Here is an 8,282-nt window from a genome sequence, read left to right on the forward strand (position 1 = left end):
GGTAGGGAGGGTGAAGGCCCAGAGGGGCAGGAGGATGAGGGGGAATGGGCTGGATGACTAACTGTCACGGCCGTGCATTCCGGCCCGTTAGCCGCCCGTCCCGATGCCGCCCGAGCCCGTTACCGCTATGCGAGCGTGAGCGCGAGCCCCGACCTCAGCCCTATCCTCCCTGAGGGCTCCCTGCTCACTCCCCCACAGCCACACCGACCTCCCTGCCCCGAGTCCGCCCCTGGTACCGACCTAGCGTGACTCCGCGACATCGCCTACTCCGCTATGATACCATCGCCGCTATCGCAGCCCTACACCCCTTCGTTTATTTATCTGTTATTGTTTGTTTTGACCCTCGGTCATTGCCGGCCGCTGTGCGGCCAACCCCGCTCTTTGTTCCTATTTGCTTCCGGACCCTTCGGCCTTCGGCCCGGGTCCGCTTCTATTCATTCTATCTTCATATATATATCCTGTATGCTACATTATAGTACCTCAGCTCTAATATCGACTTGACCACGACCCCAAGCCCTGACCCCAACAAGGCAGCCCCAGTAAGTTCGAAATGAGGGCCAAGAGACAACTAGGGGGCACAGCACTCCCTTTAGAGTTGCTGAGGCCAAATGCCCTACCCTCGGGCCTTGTCTGAGGCATCGCGGCCATCGCGGCCCTTAGCGGTCCGCATCGGCGACCTTCGGTGCCCGACCCCAGATCAGTATCTAACACTAACTGGCTAAATGGAAAGAAGCAGTAGTCCAAATAGGGGTGAGGGAGAAGTGTGAAGTATACTTTACAAACAGTGAAGGGGCCAAGGTAGGTCTGTGAAGCTTGGAGGTAGCAGAGCTTATGTGTCAGGGCTCGGTCCTCGATCAGGGACAGCCTGACCTCAGGCCTAGGTGTGTGCGGTGTTCCGGGTGGTTGGGCGCTAGACCCTGTCCTTAGCTCCTCAAACTCACTGAAGGGACTAAGCGGGGATTGAGTTGTCATGTATTACATAGGGTAACTACAACTTGCCTAAGCGGGGATTGAGTTGAGAAGAAGGGTAAGTTTCCCTATTCCCCGCTTGGCTACTATAAAAAGGAAGTGTACTGTACAGTTCATAACGTGACTCCAGGTAGAAGCCGAGCATGTTCCCGCGACTCGGAAAAGGTGTCACATGGGTTAAGGCGAGTTGCTCGCCTTAACCCACGTGATTTTTCCCGCGGGCTCACATGCGGGCTGAAGTTGTGAGAGGTATGTAGGGATGGGGAGGTCTGGGAAGGTGGTTCTGGGGTGTGGTTGAGTGCCCTGACAGCGGGGTCAGGGGCCGATCCCTGACATTATGGAGGTGGGGTTGAAAGTCCGAGGAATATTGGCAATGGCATTCACATGAAATGATGTCACCAATGCAATGGACTTAAGCTGAGGTGGAGTCAAAGTGAAAGGATTCTTACTTGTTTGGGGATGGTACGTTCCGTTCCCCTGTTTGCCTCAGGCCTCAGTTAGTCTGTCTAAGTATACTCTTTGATGGGCTGTATATTAACGGGGTAGAAGTAAGGCTGATCCGCCTTTTACAGCTACCCCGAGGGTTTATATACATTCTAATGCATTCTCGGCACAAATAAATAGAGAAGCTTCTGCAATGCTAAATTAGCATCACGACATAATTATCAGACAACACAACATCAATTGATGTTGTGGGCAGAATATAGACATGGGCTGGGGCCTCACATCCTCCTCCCTTGTGATATTAAATCACAGACAGGGTACAAGCACATATACAGGGGGAAAACAAGCATTTCAAGGAAATAAAAATTTGACGTTGCAAGAGGGCTAGCAGCTCTCTATGCTGACTAAGCTCGTGGGGCCAAACTCTCCAAAATCCTACTTTCTTGACTAAACTTCACTATGCTCTCGATCCTTAACTCCATGTGGTGAGTTCTCCAGGATTTCTGCAAGGTCCGGGCTCAACAAATCCACTACCCACTCGTTGCAGGCTAGATTGTTGCCCTTATTCCTACTGTTGGAATTCCACTCACTCACACCCTCTCTAGCGTGTCCTAGCACCTTAGAGAAATGGGGGAGGGGAGAACTTCTTTTCAAAAATCCGGTATGTACAGGATTATAAGAAATAATTATTTTTAGAAATAATTGATGGTGAATATTGGTGCCATATGGCACCTGGGTACCTTATTAGGCGAAATAATAAAAAGGGTAACAGTAACAATAAAAGAATATCAATCAATAACTGAAATGATGGCAAAATATGAAAATATAAGAAAATAAGCGATTTCTCAACGGATTTACGGAATTATGAGTCGAAATTGGAAATGTAGCCGGAAATAACTCTCACACAGCCGATAAACATTTCTACCAATTTATTAGACGCCGTGGGAATGAGTGAGGCTGGAATTCTGGGTTGCCGCTTGAGATTCCCACGCCCGCACATGCCCGTGACCTGCTGTGCCTAACTTCTCCAACATGGAACTCCGTCAAATCTCCACCGATTGGGACGTTCTTGGTATCGTCAGAATTGTACGAATTAGGACTATTTTTAGATACCAATTCCGTACCGAGTCGTCGCATGAATGAAAGCGGTTTTCTGAATGTGTGAACGGGTATCCGAGCCAGTTCTGCACATGGGCAATTATCCCGCCTACAATGTTCTACATATGAAGGATGTATTCAAATGGGGGCACACTCATTGCAGGAGGCTATAATAGTATTTTGTAGGCGAAGCCCACTTAGAGTTTCTCCTGGAACATATGCACCCAGATCTCGATGACAGAGTTGTCGACGATGAAATGACTTTCTCATCGTTGTGAGTTTATTAAATACCATCGTTGATAGTGATGATGTTGACAGTGGAGGTCATTGACAGCAGAATTGTCATCGATGAAGAGGAAAGTGAATAATCAACGACATTGTCATTGACGAAAGAGGAAAGGTACAAAGTAGATAATCAATGACAGCATTGTCGTTGACGAAGGTAAGAAGTTATTAATCAATGATGGCCTTGTCGTTGACAAAGGTGAGTAATCAATGACAGCATTGTTGTTGACGAAGGTAGGGATATGAGGGGGTCAGTTCCTCATCCGTTTATGCAGCGTGGACCCAGACAGGCCAGAGCCAGATGGGCGATTCGACATGGTCCTATGAGTCATCATGGACCTTGCTGCGTCGACAGCGACATCGTCGCTGAGATAGTTGTCATCATAGTGACGAGTCTCGATGTCAGCGTCGTTCATGGACGAATCCTCGTCTTGACGATGGTGTGAGTAATGGGCATGGTGCGTGGGATGGCCACATCCATGGGAAGTGGAGGGAGCATGCCCACGCACTGGTGGTGCATGGGTGGATTTGTACACTGATGAATGTGCGTACATTGGAGGGGGGTACTGTGGCGGAGGATTCGAATACACCACAGGGTGAGGATTTGCATACACCACAGGAGGGTTTGAGTATGATGTTGGGGGAGGGTTTGAGTACATAAGTGCTCATTCTTAATGCTGAATCTTACGACGCTCACGAGCATCGTTGGTCATTGGTTTTATCCATCTACATGCAAGGATGTACATCTGTGCAATATGAGCTGGGGGGTACTGGTCAGGAAGTCTTTTCGCCTCTGTCTCAATGTCGTTGTGCAACAAATGCATTTGTGAGGTGTGGTTGTTTGTAGCCACCCTGTACCAGTCAGTACAGGTGTCAATGTCCTCTTGTGAGGGCTTGCCCATCTTGAACGACCAGGCAAGATGGTACATCGTAGCATAGAATCTCACACCTTCTTCGGTGTGTATGTAGTTTCAGACCAATTCAAACCACTTAGGTTCTTTGTTGCAGAGGAGTGCAGCTGCGTCTGGGAATTTGATTCTATCGACATGGTCAATGTTGTAGAAGTGGGTAGGAAGGGCCACCGATCAACAATATGTTGGTGGGGGTAGGGGTTCACCATGCACTTCAGTGAGTTTGGTGTCGTAGTATTCATAGTAGTGGTAACCAGGTGGATGGTTCGTGACGAATTCCTTGAAGGGGGCATCAGGGTCAACGACCCAATTGCCTTCCATCTCGTCATTGTCGGACGTTGTAGGAGTGCATAATGGGTGTGCTCAAATTCATGGAACCTTACACAGCAAATACGTCAAAATTGGGCTCCTGCCCTTGTACATTATTAGGAAGAAAGAATGATAGAGGGGAGTAATAGGAAAGAAGAAAGAGGGTTTTCGTACGAACCGAATGAGCCTTTCCGCGAAGGAATTGGTTGAGATTTGGTGGTGAAATTCAACCTGAGATGTCCTCATGAGCAAAGTCCGTGCACTTGACTGTGACCATGAGAACAAGGTCAAAAGCTGACGGAAGAGGACGATCTTGGGGTCATTAAATCGAGAGAAATGCCCAAATACTCAGTGTTGAATTTCACCCTAATCGGTTCAGTGGTTGTGGAGATATTCTGATTATCAGGCATGACAGGAGTCATGGGACAATATGAACTATGTGGAAGCTCACATGCGAGCTAGTCTCAGTGAAATTCCAGGAGAATATGGGCTAGTTAAATGATACAAATGCTAAAGAAGACATTGGAGGAGTCTTGGAATTGTGGCATATTATTTGGCCCAAGTTTCCCTGTGCACAGATAATCAAGATATATATTCCATTTCTGAGAATTCCCGTTCTCAGTCAAATCTCCACCAGACTTCACAAAATCGGTATCGATAGAAAGCTATGGATGAGGAGAGTCGAGTGGGATAAAGGGACGGAGGTTTGATGCAGTGTTTGGAGTGGTATGAGGAAGTTTGTGTTTTTCTTTTCAATTTCCTTTGTTGTTTGGAATTTTATTCTAAGCCAACAGCAGCCAAACCTTACCGCCGTTGTTGGTGGAGGCTTAGCTCAGCCAAACCCATATATTTCGGACTCTTTTGACAGATTGTATGTTTGCTGTATGGGTATATGTACATAGCGATTGAAACAGATCAGAGATTTTCCCCCTCCTGCTACTTTTGAAGTCCGTGCACTTGGGTGCTGTGAGTGGCCACACGATTGGTAAAGGGCTATCGTGACCTTTAGGAAAATCCACCACGGAAAGAAGATAAGCAAGAGTTATCAGAGTTATATATATTTCCCCAAATTCCCCCCCCCCTCCTGTTGATTATATGGACCTGTTCATACCACAACACCCCTTTTAGCCCCCTTTCTCTTTCTTCCCTAGCTTTTGGGGAGTGAGTTGGAGTGCTACCTTCCATTTTCTGGAGACAGTAGCCAATTCCTGCTTGCAACGTGGGAGCCCATCTCTTGGAAGAGGTGGTTTTTTTTTGACGGCGCAGACTTGGCCAACGCAGGATCCACTGGGCCAACCCCAGGGATTACAATGGTTTGGGGGAGAGTGGGCCGTGACGATGAGGGAGCAGAAGATTGAATCGGGGTGGGTTTGGGAGATGCAGGGCATCCCCTTGCCATGTGCACGACTCTAAAAACGTCCTCGTTGAGTTTGTCGTTAGCCTTACAGAGGGATTCAATCCGTCAATGAAGATGGTTGTTTTCAGAATGTAGGTTGTCAGCCTCGTTCTGTAACATTTCGCATTTATTCCTGAGCTCGTCTAGCTCATCTTTCCTATGTTCGTCCTCAAACGTAGTCTCCTTATGCTTCTCGAGTTTCTTCTTGATGCAGGCCCACACAACCTCAGTGATCATTTCGAGCTGATCAAGCCCTGTCTGCATGGAACGAGGAAGGTGAGGGTACTTCTCACTTGCGCTTACGTGAGTGGGCAGGACTGAAGGGTCCTGTTTTGGGTTTAAAACACCCATGCTGGGCGCTTCAGGGGCGACAGTCTGAGTGACTGTGGAGTTATCATCCATCGACAACATAGCGGCATCTGTGGTTGGACTTACAGGTGGGGAATTTGGGCTGGAGTCTACAAGGGCCTCCTGATGGGGGAAAGGTTGAGGGAAGAATCAGCGAGGGGGGATTCAGTCACGTTCATTTGAGCGATTTCAAATTTGATGGTAGGAAGCAGGATTTGATCCCGCTTTCATCGCATTTATCCGATATTATTCGGATATTCCCGGACTTGCCAGTTTAGGCAACTCATAGCTTCAATGCCATAGTTGGCCGTGATAAGGCATTGATATCTGCTGGTATCAGACCGGTAGGCGACGTTCATGCTGCAGTCATGATGGTCTGCTGGATCTATTGTCCAGTGTCTGATCCTGTCGTTGACAGTTCAGTTCCTCAATGTTCTCTACCCCTTGTACTATTAGGTAGTCATCCAATGCAATTAGATCGTTTATGTTGGCCAAGGGTTCCCAAGTAAGGTCACCAAGTCCCCATCGGACACGGAACCATAAAGACTTATTGTTGTCCCACCAATGGTCGATGATTTCCTTAACCTGGTATTCCCATTCTGGGTTGTCGCCAAAGTCGTAAAATACTTCTACAGTGTGCCCAGGGAATAACACAGAATCATTCGGCTCATGAGGTGTGAGCCGTGAGATGTGAAACTTTGCAAAGATATTTCTTTGCGTCAACACTGGGGGAAGCCTGAGGACGTAGTTTGATGAGTCCTCAAATACCTCCAGTATTTCGTAAGGGTTGGCAACAACTTGTGTGCCCTCCCCTTGGGGAGGTTCAGATCTTTTGTTGAAAGATATGTGAGTCCCCCTTCTTCAGTTTGGGGGAATCAGGGTGCCGATGTCAGTTTGCCTGGATAACCTGTTCTACACGACTCTTTATAATAGCGTCATGAGCGGCCTGGATGTTATCCAGGGCCTGCTGGGCAAAGGATTTTACCCCTGGCAATTCAGATGACAGCAGAGACATGGTCATCTGTGGGAGGTATCCGTATACCAACTCAAATGGGGCGAATCCCATTGATTTATTCGCACTTGAGTTCAATGTGAATTCTACCATGGGTATATGCATGGCCCAATCTCGTTGATCGGGTCGGACAAATGACTGAAGGATCTGGACCACTGTCTGGATCTGTTATAGGAATGGACCTAGAATCTTATGGTCCGTGACTATGAACAATCAAGCCTTTGGTCCCTTCACCTTTATTTCACTGTCAAACCCCATGCCAAGCTTTCCCACTGGGTTTTGGTGCTGGCTGGGGAATTTGTTGAGTTTCAAGGGACTTCCCTTGACCATTGTGACTTTTATATTAGATAGTTAGAAGTCATATGATGTGTAAGGCAGATGCCAAAAAATGTCTTTCTTCATTATCGAATACATAACCCACAAACCTTGTACCGCAATTGTAACATCCTCACCATTGTGCCACCACTGTAAACTCAACCTGTAACCTTGGAACCATGTCCACCTCCCTATTCATCCTCTCCATGACAAAACCGCAGCGAGGAGGGCATTCCCATGCCCAACCTCCTGCTGCCCGCTCCCACCAGTCCACCGGGTGGTTGAGCGGTCACTCCCATCCAACCAGAAGTTCCCTATCAGGAACTGTAGCCTATCCCACCTCCTTAGGAGAGGGATATAGTCCAGGCAGCTCCAGAATGTCTGGCCACGCACCCGCGGGTCCCACTTCCCACGGTCACTCACTACCGTGCACTGGTCCACCAGCCCGCTTTCCCCAACAACCCCCGCTACCGGTACGCTCCCATGAGCGCCAAGTCACCGATAGCCACCAACTGGGTGACTCCCTTTGGGAGTCCCAGTATCCCATGCTACCGGTACGCTCCATTGAGTGCCAAGTCCCCGTTAGCAGACAGCCAGGTGGCTCCCTCAAGGAGCCCATGTCATACTTGCTACCGGTATGCTCCCAGGAGTGCCAAGTTACCGTTGGCCAACCCACAGGTTACACTGCCAGACACTCATCCCATTCCGCTCTCCCTCCGATGGCTATGCAGCCACCTCCATTAGTGAGCCGAACGGCTCAGGTTGGGTTCCCCGGAACCCATTCCTGTAACAGGATCGCTCGTTCTGCTTGGCCATCCCCTTGAGGATGGAACACGGTGGTTAACTTGAGTTTAACACCCATTAGTCGGTGCAACTCAGTCCAGAATTGAGACATAAACTTCCTGTCACGATCTGACATGATGGATGTTGGCATGCTGTGCAAATGCACGACATGTTGCAGGAACAAATGCACCAGCTCAATTGTCTTTACCTGGGTCATCACAGGCACTAGGTGAACCTGGCACATTAGACGGCACAAAACTACCCAAAGGTAGTTATAACTCAGGCTTGTTGGGAATGGTCCAACGAAATCCATGGCGATTGACTCCCAAGGCTTCTCGAGGATTGGGAGCTGGTGCAGCAGTCCCGGATATCTGAGTTTGCTTTTCTTGGTCATCTGGCATGTCCCGCAGGA

Source organism: Cantharellus anzutake, assembly GCF_015039405.1.
Source record: "Cantharellus anzutake strain C23 chromosome Unknown EI90scaffold_94, whole genome shotgun sequence".
NCBI lineage: Eukaryota > Fungi > Basidiomycota > Agaricomycetes > Cantharellales > Hydnaceae > Cantharellus > Cantharellus anzutake.